The following is a 17,469-nucleotide window of genomic DNA, read 5'->3' as shown; positions in this document are numbered from 1 at the left end:
TTTCTTACTAAATTTATGACTCCCTTTGGAAAATAAATTTAGGTCTAATAAAATGATAAAACATTAAGTTTAATTACTATAAATATTTTAAATGTGTTTATTTTTTTTTAAATATTTAATGGGCTAAAAAGTGGATTGTAATGATTTGTATTAAGATTTTTTATTTAAATTAAATAATATTTAAACAATATAATTATTAAATAAGTGTTGAAATAAACAAAATCATTTTTTCTTACTTATCTATTTACTGATTTATATGTGTATATAATTTTTTATATAATAGTTTTCGATAAATAAAGCAGCGATAACAAGGGTGCTGACCCTTTACAAAGCTAAACAGCTAACTGAAAAAAACGGACCAAGCAAGGGTGAAAACCCCAAACAAACAAAGTTAGACAGGGTAAACAAACTCATTGTCAAACCATCAACAAACCAACCCAACTCAAGAGTGGGGAGATTCCACACCTTGACGAAGGGGGGGCTAGGGAAGGGGGGTAGATTTTCCTTTCCGCCTACGACAAACAATCGTCCAAGCAACACTATCATTAGGAATATTCAAAGACAAATCAGGCGGGGGAGACCCCACAGATACATTGCCAAACTGCTGCAACAATACACCAGCAGCCTAATGCTGCAGAAACATAGCAAACTACTGTTGAAGAAGAACAGAATTGCCAGGAGAAGAGCGAAGCTAAGGATCAGGAGCAACGGATGTAGGAGCCAAGGGGATGGAAGAGTCTGCAACAGTAGTAACCTCAGCAAAGGCATCATCAGCAGTAAGGGACACCTCATCTCGAGAGGATTCGACCGAGACAGAGTCAGAAGCATTAATTGTCAAGTGATCTTCAGTGGCGTCCTTCCACCAAGTAGCAGTGCCTCTACGGCGAAAAAGAGAGCAGGCTAAAGCTAAGTGTCCCGTAGAGAAGCAACATTGACAGCGAAAGGGGAGGCCCTCATAATCCAGTGGTTGAGCCCAAGGCTTGTCCCCAACCATAAGCACCACATCCCTGGGGAGGGCTAGAGATATGTCAATATCAATCAATAAGCGAGCAAAGGTAGAGTGACCCATGGAGGTCATTGCATCGTCAACCTTCAGGAAACTGCCAATGGAGTTACCGATAGCCTCAAAGCAAGAAGGCTCCCAGAAATGGAGGGGGAGATTGGGGAGGCGAACCCAAACCGAATGAATAGATAGAGATTCAGTAAGGGGGTTGAAGGAAGGAGACCAGGGCTTAATGGAGAGAGAGTGATCCCCCCAAGACCACAACTTTCCCCGAACCAAATCACGGTCAAGAGTAGAGGTAAAAGAAGCAATGAAAAAACCTTTAGCACACAGGAAAAGCTCAATGTCATAAGCAACTAAAGGCTTCCAAGAAACACTCACCCAATGATGAAGGTCTGGAAGGGAAGGCCAAAACCTAGCAAATCTACAGACCAAAGCACTATGTTGGTAGAAATTGATATTCTTTATATAATAGTTAATATAAATAGTTATTTTAATTAACTTTCTAAAATCAAAATTATCTATATGATAAATTTTTTTTTAAAAATGATTATCTATATGATTATTATTAGCTATCATTTATTTGTTTATGTGTCAATGTGTGCATCTTGTAATTTAGATAAATACTGAAAATTGATATTATGTATAAATATTACGAGCATATATATGTTTAATTAATTTGTCATATATATATATATATATATATATATATATATATATATATATATATATATATATATATATATATATATATATATATATATATATATATATATATATATATATATATATATATATATATATAAGTGGGATAGGCACCTAGAGAATGGTATCTCTCGACATATTTTATATAAAAAAAGTGTAAAGATATATATGCTAGCAGCATTAGCAATTGCAACATATAAGATGTTAATTCAATCCCCAACATAAATATAAGATAAATAATATTTATACATTTAGATAAGTAAAATTTTATTGTTTTAAGATAATTTAAATGTGACTTATGAAACCAAAATCAAATCTACATCTTATATGTATGTATGTATGTATGTATGTATAACATACATACTACCAATTTTGTTTGCACCAAATCCTTACCACCTTCTTAGCGCCTTAATCTTCTAGCCTTTTGCTCTCTGTCTCATAGATTTTTTTATAAGTCTAGACAAGAACTTAATTTTATCTAGTTTGTATCTAAGTCCCTACATCCATACTTGCAAATTTTCTTTCTTTTTCAATTTCTCTAATCCAATGTGTCTTATTGGTTCAAGCTGGTAGTAGCTTTAGGTCTACAATCCCAATGTACATTATCGGTGGCCTTCTTCTTCAAGAGCTCAAAACTCTTAATGGTGTTGTTGTCCACTTAAATTCCTTTTTATCTTCCCTTATGGTTTTAGTTATGGGTGCACATATCCCACTAAAATTTTGAATAAATCTACAACAAACTCTAGCCAAGCCATGGAAACTTCAAACTTCATGCAAACTTCTAGATGTAGGTCACTCTATTATGGCATATACCTTTTTTGGATCAATTTGTAACCCTTGTAGTGAGATGAGATAGTCCAAATAGACTAATTTTTCCTACATAAAACTACATTTTTTTGAGTTTACCAACAACGTATCCTTACAAATTAGTTCATGATGTTGTTGAGATGGCCAAAACTCAAGGTCAAAATCTCATCCCTCTCCACCAAGACTTGATCTTCTTCCTCTACGATTTCCACTTGGTTCTCTGTCCTCCTAAACAACTCATGGTTAAGGAAGCCTCTTGCTCTAATTCACCCCCAGTTGCTACTATCCTTGATTCCTTAGGCTCTAGTAAAAAGAAATTCCTACAAATTCCAATTGCCGCCAAAACCCTATCTCATCCTAGCTCCCCTACTACCCCAACCCATGACATGATGGCTAAAGGTCTCTGTGTTCTCAAACAATCAACTACCACCTCTGTTGCAGACAAGAAACGGAAACCCCTTGGAAAAAAAACCCAAGATAAACATCTAAGAGGTTGTTAGTGATGTGGAGGTGGAGGTGTGTGAAGATGATAGCAAGAGTGGAAGTTTCAATCATAGACGCTCTAACAAATTGGTTGGGTGTATGGTTGGCAAAACTGAAGGAAAATATTGGTTGACTATTATGAGGAATATGAGGAGGAGGACACTGTTGACAATGATGATGCTACTAAAGATGAGGAATATGTTGTGGATGACATGGGGAAGGATGAGATTAACTATGTTGGACAAAGATCTCAGAATCCAAGTTTTAATGCTTATTCAAGACAATATGGCCCTAGAAATAATTGGAATTCAAACCAATGGCAGAATGTTAATCAGTGGACCCCTCCTTATGCAATGCAAACACCTCCTACATCTTGGGGATCTCTAGAATGGGTTAGTCCTCAATGGGATCAACCACAGTGGCAACCAAACCCACCATCGTGGCAGCAAAACCAACCTAAATTTTAATCTTGGTAGAATCAAAGTCCAAAATGACCTTGGGGACAACCTCCACCCCTCATTATTGGACCAAATTTTGCTAATGAGCAAGTAAATCAACCTCAGATACCAGCACAACTAGTTCCAAACCCAAAGAATAACCATCCTTAGCAAACATTTAACACTTATTCTAATCCTCCTGGTCTAAATGTAATAAAAGTTGATGATATTCAACTAAGGAATCATAATGTTCCTTCAAAATCAGATGTTTTAGACAAAGAGGAAGAGAAGAATGAGGAGAATCAAGAAAAAAACCAAAGTTTTGATAAAATGAAGGAAATAATTGATAGAGCACCTTATCCAAAACATTTTAAAACAACACAAGTAGCTCCTGATTCCTCCCAACCTGATCATCTTGACATGGTAGATTCTCCACTTCTTCATGAGCTGAAAAAGATTAATATAGATATACCTCTATTACAAGCCATTAAGGATATACCGGAAATTAACCAACTCGTTAAGTCACTCTATATAAAAATGCTTGGAAGAAAAAGGAAGTTTCCTTCCACAATTCAATTAGGGACCAAGCTCACTAATGTATTGTTAAAAAGATTGCTTACTCTGAAATATAATGACCCTAGGAGTCTTGTAATTAATTTGAGGATAGGATGAGTTGAGATACCTAATATGTTGATTGATTTGGGAGCAACTATAAACGTTATCATTGTTGACACCGTAGAAATGCTAGGAATGACAGGGTTCAACCCACAACAACTATGCTTTAGTTGGCAAATCAATCTATTGCCAAACCTGAAGGTGTTTTGGAAGATGTAGCAGTCACAATTGATACATGGGATTACCCAATTGATTTTTTGGTACTCAAGGCTAGGAAGAAAGAATCAAGATATCCAATCATACTAGGAAGAACTTGGCTAGCAACTGCAACAACATTAATAAATTGTAGATTTGGTAGTGTGACTATTTCTAATGGTTAAAAATAAAAGGAGTTGACACTTTAGCCTCCAGCTAAACCAACATTTTATTCTAACACTCAATACTAGGTTGATGATGAAATGGAGTCAGAAGGAGATGGAGTAGTCGAGTTAGCCATGGTTACCTTGACAAAACATGTTGAGGAATATGAAGAGTACGTGGAATAGGGAGAGGAACTTAATAATAATACTAACAAGTTCAATCAAGATAATAAAGAATATTCCTCTCATAAAGAAGTTAAAAAGGGAAGTTATAAGAAAACTCTACATCATGATAAGTTACATCCATTTCCTCTTAATACACTTATAGGAGATCCATTCTAAGGGAAGAGTAATTTAAAGGAAATTATAGTATCTTCAGACAAACCTATCTTCATCAATTCATCTTTGCTTCCAAAGCAAGAAGAGGAGTTAAAGCTCACTTTAGTGAAGCATACAGAAGCATTTGCATGGGGATATAAGGACATGAAAGGACTACACCCTTCTATTTGTAGACACCATATTTACATTGAAGATGTTAAACCTGTGAGATAGGGACAAAGGAGAATCAATCCAGCTTTGAGAGATTTTGTTAAACAAGAAATAGAAAAATTGCTTCAAATAGGGTTCATTTATCCAATTTCTAATAGCCAATGGGTTTCCCCATTGGTTATTGTACCCAATAAAAATAGTAAGTGGCATTTTTGTGTGGATTACAGAGAATTAAATAAAGCCACTAAGAAGGATTATTTTCCTTTTCCATTTATTGACCAGGTGCTTGGTAACCTAGCGGCGGTAGTTATTTCTCTTTCCTTGATGATTTTAGTGGTTACAACTACATACAAGTGGCTCCTGAGGACTAGGACAAAACAACATTTACATGTCCTTGGGGAACTTATGCATATAGAGCTTTACCATTTGGACTATGTAATGCACCAGCCACTTTCCAACGAGTTGTATTGGCTATTTTTGCAGATTTAACTACTTCTTATGTGGAGGTGTATATGGATGATTTCACAGTCCATGGAAAGGCATTTGAAGAAGCAATAGAAAGTTTGGATAAAATGTTGCTAATATGTAAGGATCATAGGTTATCATTGAATCATGAAAAATGTTCCCTTATGATGACAAAAGGAATAGTTTTGGGACATCATATTTCTAAAGAGGGAATAAAAGTTGATCCAAAGAAGGTAGAAATTATTCAACAAATTGAGGTTCCAAAGAATCAAATTGATGTCAGAAGTTTTCTGGGACATGCAGGATATTATAGACAATTCATTGAAGGATTTAGTAGAATTGTTGAACAATTGTTTACACTGCTCAAAAAGGACATAGAATTCTTATGGACAAATGATTGTCAAAAACCTTTTGAATCTTTAAAGCATGCCTTAATAACCTCTCCTATCATTAAAGGACCTATTTGGGGAGAACCATTTCACATACATGTTAATGCTTCAAACTCAGCCATTAGATCAGTTTTGTGACAGAAAGATGAAAATAGAGCAATGCATGCTATTTATTATGTTAGCAAAAATTTGAGCCTCATAGAAAGGAACTATACAACAACTGAGAAGGAATTTTTAGTTGTTGTTTATGCAAGTAATAAGTTTAGAAATTATATTACTAGTTATAAAGTATTTGTCCACACTAATCATGCAACCATCTGGTATTTAATGAATAAAGTTGTTGTAGGTGGTTGGATTATAAGATGGTTGTTGCTTTTACAAGAATTTGATATCACAATTATGGATAAACCAGGTAAAGATAATGTTGTCGTTGACTTTATTTCAAGAATGGTTTTGCAAGGTAATAACGAACTAGTCGATGACACATTTCCATATGAACACTTATTTGCTATATCCATTAAGTCTTCATTGTTTGTTGATATTTCTAATTATCTTGTAACATGGAAGTGCCCAAATCATTTCAGCCCTAAGCAAAAGAAAAGACTAATCCATGAAAGTTCTAGGTTTCAATGGATAGATGGTCTTTTATTTGAAATGTGTCCTGATCATATTCTTCACAAGTGTGTGCAGAAAATAGATGTTTGTGACATTATACATGCATGTCATAATGAGCCAGAAGGAGGATAATATTTGGTGGTCAGAATAGTTCACAAGATCTTGGGAGCGATTTATTTTTGGCCTTCCATGACCAAATATGTTTCATTTTATGTGAAACATTATGATGAATTCTAGTGAATGGGGAGACCTACACCAACAGTGGAGATGTCGCTACAACCCCAGATAGCTCTTGAACCATTTGGAAAATGGGGAATTGATTTTGTGGGACCTGTTGATCTGCCTTCAAAAGGACATCACTACATTCTGGTTTGTACAAACTATGTCACAAAATGGGCAAAAGTGAAGGTATTACCGACAACAAAGGAAGATAAGGTAGCTAATTTTCTATACAAACAATGATAATGATGGAAGGCATTACCTTATCACTACCTCAATTTATGTCTACAATGATGGAAGCCTTCATGCAAAAGTACATGATGACACATAGAAAATCTACACCATATCATCCTCGGGCGAATGGACAAGTAGAAGTCACCAATAGAGAATTGGAGAATATTTTAACAAAGATTGTGTCATTGAGGAAAACAGATTGGTCAAAAAGATTAGATGAAGTAGTTTGGGCCTACAATACAACATGGAAGACTACTACAAGTTTTTCTCCATATGAGTTAGTATATAGAAAAACTCATGTCATGCATATTGAATTTGAGTTGCAGACATTAAGAACAACATTGTAAATTAGAATTGTTTTAGTTAAAGCAGAGAAGATTAGAATTCTACAGTTGAATAGGTTGGATGAAATGAGGATGGAAGCTTTGTAGCACACTAAATTGATATAGAAACAAAGAAAAGTATGGCATGATAAACATATTAATTCCAGGCAATTCAAAAAAGGAGATTGGGTGTTATTATTTGACTCCAGATTCCAAGAATTTAAGGGGAAGTTTCACACAAGATGGTTAGGACCATATGAGGTTGATCAAGTTTTTTATAATGGAGCAGTTCAGTTGGTACCTATAGATGGAGAAAGAAGAATTATGCTAGTCAATGGTCATCATTTGAAATTATATCACAAACCAACATCTAGAGAAGAGTTTCTTTCAGAATTACAGTCTAGAATTGAACACTTCATCATGGAAGATGTCACTTTCCTGGTGAAATTTGATTATAAGGAAATCCAGCAAGAAGACAGATAAAGGAGGTAAATTGAAAACCAAAAATGGCAGTTTATCTCCCAAAAAAAAATGGGGATGATTAAAAACTAGAAATGGCGAATCATACCAAATAAAGTAAAGTTAAAAACCAACAATGGCAACTTTACTCAGATCAATTTCAGTTTGCTCTTGATGACTCTTAATTTTCTCAAATAAGTCTCTTGTGGGTCTACATCAATGAATGTCTCCAGAATTCTCTTAATCGTTCCCTCCGAGGAAGGAATCCCTCCTTTTTTCCAAAAGACTATCCCAGATCATTTAATGCATCATGTAGTCCATGCAGGATGAGCCCTGAGTAACTCTTGATTAGGTCATTAGTTCTTGATTAGGTCATTAGTTCTTGAGCAATTGAGTTGATATATTTGCTCCAGATGGCTCTTGATCAGTATGTCGCTTGTCTCTTAGCAAAACGGTCAGTACTGCATGATAGCTCTTGATTGACATGGTTTAATCAGTTTTGTGTGGAAGCTCCTAACAAAATATGCATTAAATAACAAAAATTTATACATTTATTGCAAATATTATTTTTGAAGTATTATTTTCTAATTTAGTAAGTATAAAGTAGGAGTGGTAAATGTTGTTTGTATAGAAACCTTCATCAGTTCATTTTTAACATTATTATTATAAGTTCAAGTATCAAATTAATGATCACGAAGAGATAAGGATTTAAATCTGAGTGACATCACTTGTCATTTCAAATCTAAGTAATGATTATTGTGAAAAGATTACACACATGCTACGACTACCGCCAACCTAGCAAATTAAAGAATGAGTTTAGGAAGTGTCGTGCGGATTGTCTAGTTAAATCTAAAATTAATTAGAAAAAGTGTGTAATAAATAATTGCTTGTGCTAAAATTATGGCTCTTAAAAGCGGAAAATATTCAATTTTTCTGTAAACAACTTTGAACATTCAAAGTGGAAGAAGCATTCTTTTAAAAATTCCAGAGCTAAAAATGGGGAACAAAAGAAAAACCGAGCCAGAGAATTTTAGTTTAGACCCTCAGACAAAAAGACTTTTAGAAAAAGTGGGCTAGCTAAATTTTATAATAATGTACGAGGGTTTTGAGCTAGATATGGTGGAGGAATTTGTAAGGAATTTTCATGTAAATGTTACCAGAGTTGGCAGAGAAGTTATAGAAGTTACTCCACAAGTTATTAGTGAATTGTCAGAGATTCCAGCAGAAGGAGAATTGGTAAACAAGGGGAAAATTAATTTTGAAGAGTTGATTAATGTATTTTATGAAGGGGATGAACAACGACCTGAATTGCAAGTCCATAAAGGAAGCAGTAAGGGAGTAAGTAGAAATAGCTTGGAAGAACCCTAGAGGACCGCAATACTATGGTTGATGAAATTATTCACCTACGAAGGCCAATATGGAACTGTGCTAGGACCGAGCATGCGACTGCTAACGCACTTGAGGTATGGAAATACCCGGCCTGAGGCTAGAATTAATCTTCCAACTTTCCTATTTTCTCAAATTTCCACTATGATATCTAGGGTGAATGATAAGGGTAGCGCAATAAGATATCATAGCTTGATTCATCTAATCATAAAGCATCATTTCTTAAGAAAAGAATCTAGGTAAGAAGGGTGGTTGGAACCTATGTCTTCTCTTGCAAAGAAAAAGGCCAAGAGGGGACCCATGTTTAAAAGGGTTAAAATGGAAAAGGGCAAACCTCAAAGAAGAAAACAAAAATAGAAATTAAGAAGTCTAGGCCCACAAAACGGGAAACATCAGAAAGGAAAAGGAAAGTAGAAATTGATGAATCGAGGCCTACTAGAGTTACTCATAGCTCTTTGAAATGGGGAATTAGAGAGCAAATAAGAGAAAAAACTAGCCCTACTAATGCCACCAAACAAGTTCTTGATGCTCTACCTTCTGAAACCCCTTGTGACCCTACTTCACAAACCCCTATGCAAACCCTTGATACTTCTCAGCCTGCTAAGACTCAAAAACCAGTGTCAACTCATGTTCTTGAATCAGAAACTACTAATGAGATATTTGTCGATCAAAGAAATGAAAATCCACCTGAATGAACAATCTCCACCTAAAATTATTACTATTGATGACAGCTCTTCGGATGATTCTAAAGCACCACAATTACCCCAGTCCTCGCCATTAGGAGCAGGAACAAAAATAATTGAAGCTCTTGAGGAATTTGAAACAAGTCAAACTCAATCACCACCTTCCTAACCACTTGACCAAATCCTACCACCTTCATCACCTCAGCCATTTGTCAAAAGGGAAGGTAACAAAGTTATGGTTGGAGAAGAAGTTCCAAAGAAAGCAGATAAAGAAAAAATGGAGGAAGATGTGGAGTTGGTGAAAGCAATGGTATTATCTAGAGTGGAAGTTGAACTCACTGAAGCCAAGGGAAAAATGTGATTCCTTGAAAAAAGTTTAAGACAAAAAAATGAAGAATTTCATAAGACTATTCAACAAATGGAACAAATTCAAAGAGAGGCAAATGAAAAAGAAAATAATTTGAAAAATAAAATAATGGAAATAGAGGAGGCGCTCCTCCAGGCTAATGCTCAAGCATTGGAAAATGCTGAGGAATTGAGAAAATTGAGGGAAAATTTGGAACAAAAAGAAGATTAGTTGAAGAGACAAATAATTCAGACTCGTGAGCAAGAAGCCTCAACTACTTTTGCTCCCTCTAGATATCTCTCTTTGACTGCAATGAAATACAAATAGAAAAATGTTGAATTAATTAAGTAGTTTGCAGAGATGGAGAAGCGGAAAAATGATAACACACAAAGACTAGAACAAGTAGTCAAATTGTCCTCAACACTGCTAGCAATGATAAAACTCTCTAGAGTTTATGCTCCGCTTTTAAGGGAAAGATTTTTAAAATGGAAGATCAATCAAATAGTGTTGGGCAGAAAAATTGAATATTATGATGATGATGATTTTCTTGAGGATCTTTATAGAAGTAACCCTAGCTATCAAAATCAAATGTGTGAATATTATTTGCATGGTTTTCATTTAGGTCACTTTTATCAATCTTTCCTAAATATCTTTTTTGGAGAAATTTATATCACAACATTTGTTTCATTATTGCAAAATCAAGCTGAATGGGAGAACGAGTTAAATCAGTATAGAGAGACACAAAACAAATTAGGCCTCCCCATAAGGGATGAAACACCAAGGTCTCTAATGTTCAGAATTAAATTTACTTCTATTTCAAAGCTTAATAAGGTAAAACCAGACTATAAAAAAAATCTTGCAGCAAGTATTCAATCTTTTAGGGATGTGCAAAATCAACTTGCTTATCGAGCTCTGCAAGCATCCAGGATAAGATATAATACTATTCTTGGTCAGTTAAGAAGGAGAGAACCTATTTCTCCTCATAATACACCTGGAGCTTGACTAGAGTAAGATCAATGGTCACAATTATAGAAGAACAACAAACAGATTGGATAGGGATGAGATTCAAACCACCATTGATTCTTATGCCATCGCCAAGATTTGATGCACCGAGTAGCTTTGCAGGAGAATTTCTTAGGGATTGGACAGACAAAGTGGAAGAATGGAATGGCTATGTTCCTCCCAAAGCCTACCATGAGTACAACTTTAATCGTCTTAATCTAGTCCTTTGGATTGAAGCACAGAATAGGGATCTACCAAATCCACCACCATGAGGACATGGTTTACAGTAGGAGAGGGAGGATGATGAGTGCCTAAATATATGACATTTTTATGATAATTTATGCTTAAAAACTCTTAATGTTTTGTTAATTAATGTGCCTAGTGGTAGACTTTATGCATGCATGTTTATTTATTTGCTTTTATATTCTGCTAATTAGATGGTATATATTAGAAGTAGTATTTTGTGTAAATGGAATACTTTATTACTGATTAAATGAAGAAACAACTGACCTTTTGAATTTTTGTTGTTATATCCTGTGTTGTCTTTCCTGAATATGTTTCAAATATACTTGGAAGTTATTGTAAGACATGGAATCATGAACTTCTTGTTCAAACAGCATGGAATGCTTGGTCACTTGTGATTGCTCCACCTGGATGGAACTTTCATCTTTTCCAAGTCTGTTTCCATCGGCTATTCTATGAAACTTCAAGCTTCATTTTGAGTATAAATGGATTGTAAAGTCTTCTGTAGTTTAGGCTAGTTGTTATTACTCCTCTAGGCAGGTAACATTGCATTTTGAATTTAAATAAGGATATGTATATATATCCTCTGGCTTTCGTCAAAAAGGGAGTTAGCTAGATCATAAGTTAGTCGTCAATTTAGAGTCTCATTTTCTATTATTCCAAAACTTGTTTTACTCCCTCCTACGAGCCAACTGCAATGAAATTTTAAAGTTGATCTAATATATCTGTGTTCACGGATCCCACCAAAGGAAGAGCAAGGTTTGCTCAGTCGAAGAGAGGTGATCCTAAGTTAATTCTTTGTTTTATTCAAATATTGCATGTCCAATTCAATTACATTCTTTTCTATATGCTCATGATAATTTTAAGAGTCGAAAAGCAATTACAATCTATAGTTTTCATTCACAAGTTGATTCGGTAGCTTTTGAGATAGAATAGTTCATCCGCATAGGTTCAAATTTGTGTTTTATTAGTTTAGTTCAGATTGATCAAATCTTGAATTCCAGTTTAGTATTAATCTTGTTAAAATAGATGGCAATGGTGATTGAAATTGTGATTAAGACAGCGGCTTTGTTAAACTTGTTCATGGGATTAGTTCGCTTTAAATGTTCTGTAAAATAGATTTCATTTCCCTGAAAGTGTTAAATAGATTTCATTTTCTTGCAAGCGTAAAATAGATTTCACTTTTTTGCAAATCATAAAATAGATTTCACTTTCCAGCGAGTAAAATAGGATTTGAATTCGTGTTGTAGTTTAGATGTGTTTATTCCTAGTTAGATAATTCCATGAATCAATTCTAATTAAATTTTTGTTTAGATTACATCAAAAGTACCAAAGTCCTCCTTAGAGCAGATTTAGTATCTTCATTTCGGTTCTAGGAAAATATCATTGGTATAAGATTTAGTTCGAAATAGATCCTGAGAGCTCCCAACAGAGCATGACCGAAGCAAAAATCATTGTTCTCAATGCAAAAAAACCCAACTTAAACTCATCCTTATCTTATACAGCTCTGAGACACACCTAGTTCCATATTGAAAAATTAAATGATGCAAGTTGTGACACCAACAACCTCATCCATCATGTTTAGCAACCAAAAACTCAAAAATGTCTCATTGAAGGCATTTTCCAAACCACAATTCCATGTCTTCTCAATTGTAAGATAATATATGTGATATGTTAACCATGTAACAAGTTGTGGCAACCACTTCTACTCAAAACTTTTATTCCAAGATGGGTCTACAAAGTTGTATGATGTCTCTCTATCTTGTGATACTTACAAATTCCATTAGAATCTATTGAACAAAACTCATTACTATTATTAGTTCTCAAAATCTTAATCTTCATATTGGTCTTTTTCTCTATAATAGAATTAACCTCTTTAAAATGAATGAAGACTTTAGATTTACTTATAAAGAAATATATCCATGTTTGGCTATAGTAATCAATGAAAAACATATAATTTATATAATTTTAGAAATTGGAGGAACATTGACAAAATCAAATGCATCATAATGTATTAAGTGCAACATCCTATAAGATTTATGAAAACTAGAATAAAGCTAAATGCAACTCTATTTTCCTTATACACAATATTCATAGAAGATCATGTTCAAGATTATAATCATTTAACCTTTCAACAAAAACTATATTTTTCAAGGCCCTTAAACTTTATCACTTGTGTAGCTCATTCTCTAATGCCATAACATTATCTTCTCGATTGGTAGCTTGGTCTCCAAAGTATAAGCACCCTTAGGTATCCCAAAAAATATGACCACTAAAAGTGGATGCAATGCTCTCTTTTACTATTAGTAGAGTTATAAAATATACTTCCTACACTAATATATGAGAAGAGATATGTGCAAAAAATAAACTAATCACATAGTTACAAAAAAACAAGCACATAAGCAATATACCATAACACAATGATTTAACCTCGCACTCCAAAAGAACTTCATGTATTGTTTAGTAATCAAATATACAAAACACTTGGAAAAGTCAAAGCCTTTACAAGAGTAACACTACCCTAACATTTGGAGTAATTTTAGCAACATAACAATACCTCAAAAATCCACAATCAAAACTTTCATCTCAAATACACAATAAATATGAGATGAAATACATAAAAACATCAAATGATAATTAAAAAATTGTGAGCTAAAAACACCCAAAATGTGATGTCTAAATCCTTATTTAAAAATCCTACACCCAGATTCCAACATAAATCTACAAGTTAAAAGTAGCATATTCCATACACCTATCATAAACTCATATTGAACAACTCAAATGCTCTATTTTGATTCCATTATCCTCATTTTTAAAATGCCACATGACATTACATAATACACATCATAAGTTGATCAACGCGTGTAACTCTCTTTTACAACTATTTTCTACGTCAAATGTTTTTTACATTTCCATAGGTACCCAAATTCGAGAAACTATAACTTTTGCTCTAAAATATTAAATGGGCCGTTTTTCTATACCCTCAAAAATGAATTTTTATATTTTATAACTTAAAATTTGAATTTTTATTTTCTTAACAATGTAAGTAAAGTTAACACATTTCCTAATAAGCCATCTTAAATCCATTTAGAAACCCATCAATCTTAAAAACAAATGGATCCACATCATATTAAATATTTCAGCTGTGAGTTAAGCTGTAGATGACTAAATTTGCATGTTCAGATCAATCAGGTATCCCCATCTCTCTAGCTGAGTTACATCTTCATCATGGGAAGGTACTTTCTCCAAACATTATAACTTTCATTTGACAATGTCTAATGAAAATTTTCAGCACTCAGGAGAGCTTGGGCAAGATCAAGCACTTTGTAACATTAGTGTTGTTTAAACAATGATCAAGCTTAATCTTTGGGCACTGCAAATTTACTCAAAGCAAATGTTGCTTTAAAAACTGCAGAAAATTTGCATGGATCTACAATAATATATATTATAAAATGTTACTGAACATTTTGCATGAACATCTTTCTGGCAGCAATCAAATTGAACTGTTGCTATCAACAGAGGTGGCTTTTCCTTAGGCATGGCAGAAGTATTTCTGGCTGCTAGTGGCATGTGGTTTTCTGCAGTAAAAAGAATGCTATGAAGTTATGAACAAAGGTTTGATAATATTCAATGCCTTAGACATTTAATGCTGTCAAAAAATGATTCTTAACATAGGCGATTGAATCTGCATTGGTTGTTCCTGTAACTGTCTAATAATTATTATCAATTTTTAACATTTAGAATCTTCAAATTGAAGAGATATATTTTCCATCTTGATTCATTGTCTACAATACGGAGATATAAGAGGAGCAAGAGTTTATTTTTTCTCTACAGATGATTGAACAGGTCTAAATTTTCATTATATTGTAAAAAGGTGCATTTTTGGTTGAATCTGACACTTTGTTAGTTTTATCTTTTATCGTGGCCACAAATATATCAAAATATTCTTGGGCTACAGTATATTTGGTGGGGCTTTTAAGGTTCTCAAAGGTTTACATGTGAAATCAAGTGGATAGAATGTAAGAGAGTCTAATCGGAAGTTGAAGGAAATGGAGGCAAGAGGACATCTATCATCCCAAGTTAGCTTCTCAGTCAAAGATGATTCATTGCATGAGAAGCATTTTTTCATTACTAGTTCTTTAAGTAGCAAGAGAGGGCATGCAATGGTTTATTGGTATGTGGATAGTTTAATCTACAAACTTGCTGAATTGTTGTTGCTATGTGGATAGTTCAACCCACATACTAGCTATGAATAGTAAAGTGTTCAGTTGGATAAACAACACATTTGCCTAGACATGAAGAGTTTGGGTTGATGTTGATGCAAAGTTAGGTAATTAGAACATTTGCTCAAACAAGAGGAGTTTGGGTTGATGTTGATACATATTTGATACAGTGTTGGATAATCAAAACATTTGCCCAGAAAGAAAAGTTTAGGTTGATGCCGATGAAGAGTTGGATAATCAACACATTTGTCTAGACAGAGAAGTTTAGGCTGATGTTGATATAGTTTTTTCCTACTTTCCTTATTCATAATGTAAACCTTAAGGGGGATTGTTAAGAAATTAAGGTTAACATGTAATAAATAAGCTTTTTAGTTAGGTGGGTGGGTTGATGAGAAGTTATTCCCATAATGGAAAATAATGACTTTATAAAGTCAATCTACTGAATGTAATATAAGCAGAATGACTATAATAAATTCCTTTTTTTAATTTTTGTTATTATTTGCAATATAAATTTTCAATATTGCTCTACAAGAATGTGAATGCAATTTTAGTAGCATAACACTGATTCAAATAAGAATTGATTCGACTTAATAGACTTACATAAGATGTGAGATTGAATTATCAAAATCTATTTATAAACTTAAGAAATGGAGTTGACTAAAAATCAAGAGTCAACTCAACAAGAAATTAAAATTTTCCAAATTCAAGGACTTCCAAATTCATGGACCTATGAGGATAATATTAGATTTTTTTAAAATGATAAATAAATGTGCACATAAAGTTTTCTTTTGCAGACTGAGTTGACTGAAGGAAGAAGTTCCTAAAATCAGAATTAAGTTGTGAGAGAAAATTGAGCTGCTAAAATGAAGTTAACTGTTAATGGAAGAAAGAGTTGATTAAAGAGGTCACTGGAATTAATTAATGAGTTTAAAAAGTCAGTTTAATTAGAAAAATGGAAATTAGTTCACATTTAATTAGATAATAAAATATTATTTAATTAAATGGATAATAAGATATATTAGATGAATATTAGTATATAATGTGATAATCATTAAATGGTAAATGTGACAGATTAATATGATGAATGATTCATGACGATGAATTATTCATACGATGAATTAAGAGTCTACTATTAGAAGAATAATTAAGTGAATATTTTTAGTGTTACACCTGCAACAAACAGAATAAAAATGTCTCAAAAGTTGCTACAAGAGATCTTGCAAAAAAAAAAAGCCTACCCGAGACAAAAAGACAACATTAGGCTCTTCAACAGATTGTCAAAACCTATAATTAAGTACAACTTATTGTCTTCAGGATAGCACATTGTAAATTTGTAATGCTTCCCTCCAATATTCATTTCATTTGAGAGTATAAATCATGATATTTCATCTGCAGATGGAAAAATGAGGAAATTATATTAACGTGCACACATGACCACAAGCTGTAAATGGGACTGATAAAGCACATATCTGGAAAAATGTCACAAAGCGTCTGCAGGAAGGCAATTACTACCTATAAGATCCCTGAACCTTAAGAGACCTCCTTTATAACAAACATAAAATAATAGATTCTGACAGGTTAACTATAAAAGGCAGTGACTAAACATATATTACATTATGTCATGATTTATTGGGATTCAATTATATAGTTTCAACTTTCAAGACAATCTTCATTGATTTGTATTTCTTGAATAGTGGTTCACAAAAGCCTAACTCTTAAGATTGTGAATGGTTCACTTAGCCCTCATTGCATACGGTTGATGTTATAGTAACGAAACTCTTTCTTGTAAATAGCTTGTCAACCAAAAAGATTAAAAATTTGAGAATCTAAAAAATAGTAGAAATATGACAAAAAAAACATTTTTTTCTTTTTCTATAGAACGAAGGGAAATTAAAATTTACACTGAAATTTTTCATATTGTTTTTTTCATTAATTTTCAGATCACCAATTACAGTGCACAATGCATGGTACATTACTACGCGAT

This window comes from Cryptomeria japonica, chromosome 9, assembly GCF_030272615.1.
Source record: "Cryptomeria japonica chromosome 9, Sugi_1.0, whole genome shotgun sequence".
NCBI classification, from domain to species: domain Eukaryota; kingdom Viridiplantae; phylum Streptophyta; class Pinopsida; order Cupressales; family Cupressaceae; genus Cryptomeria; species Cryptomeria japonica.
This window is presented reverse-complemented; position numbering follows the sequence as displayed.